Genomic DNA, 544 nt, shown 5'->3' with positions numbered 1-544 from the left:
TGAGATGAGTGCAATTGAGCAGTAGTTTGAGCATTCTTTGGCATTGCCTTTCTTTGGGATTGGAATGAACACTGACCTTTTCCAGTCCCATGGCCACTGCTGAGTTTTCCAAATTTGCTGACATTGAGTGCAATACTTTCACAGCATCATCTTTTAGGATTTGAAACAGCTCAACTGGAATTCCATCACCTCCACTCGGTTTGTTTGTAGTGATGCTTCCTAAAGGCCCACTTGACTTCACATTCAGGATGTTTGGCTCTAGGTGAGTGATCACACCACCGTGATTATCTGGCTCGTGAAGATCTTTTTTGTATAGTTCTTCTGTGTATTCCTGCCACGTCTTCTTAATATCTTCTGCTTCTGTTAGGTCCATACCATTTCTGTCCTTTATTGAACCCATCTTTGCATGAAATGTTCCCTTGGTATCTCTAATTTTCTTGAAGAGATCTCTAGTCTTTCCCATTCTATTGTTTTCCTCTGTTTCTTTGCATTGATAACTGAGGAAGGCTTTCTTATCTCTCCTTGCTATTCTTTGGAACTCTGC

At 41.0% G+C, this 544-nt stretch overlaps 1 protein-coding gene across 2 annotated transcripts in view; it reads left to right on the top strand.

Annotated features, from left to right (window-relative positions):
- SPATA6 (spermatogenesis associated 6) overlaps nucleotides 1–544 on the top strand; it is a 171,130-nt gene that overhangs the window by 84,550 nt on the left and 86,036 nt on the right. The gene's annotated exons all lie outside the window — the stretch shown is intronic.

This window comes from Bison bison, unplaced genomic scaffold, assembly GCF_000754665.1.
Source record: "Bison bison bison isolate TAMUID 2011002044 unplaced genomic scaffold, Bison_UMD1.0 scf7180017864033, whole genome shotgun sequence".
Lineage (NCBI taxonomy): Eukaryota > Metazoa > Chordata > Mammalia > Artiodactyla > Bovidae > Bison > Bison bison.
This window is presented reverse-complemented; position numbering and strand designations above follow the sequence as displayed.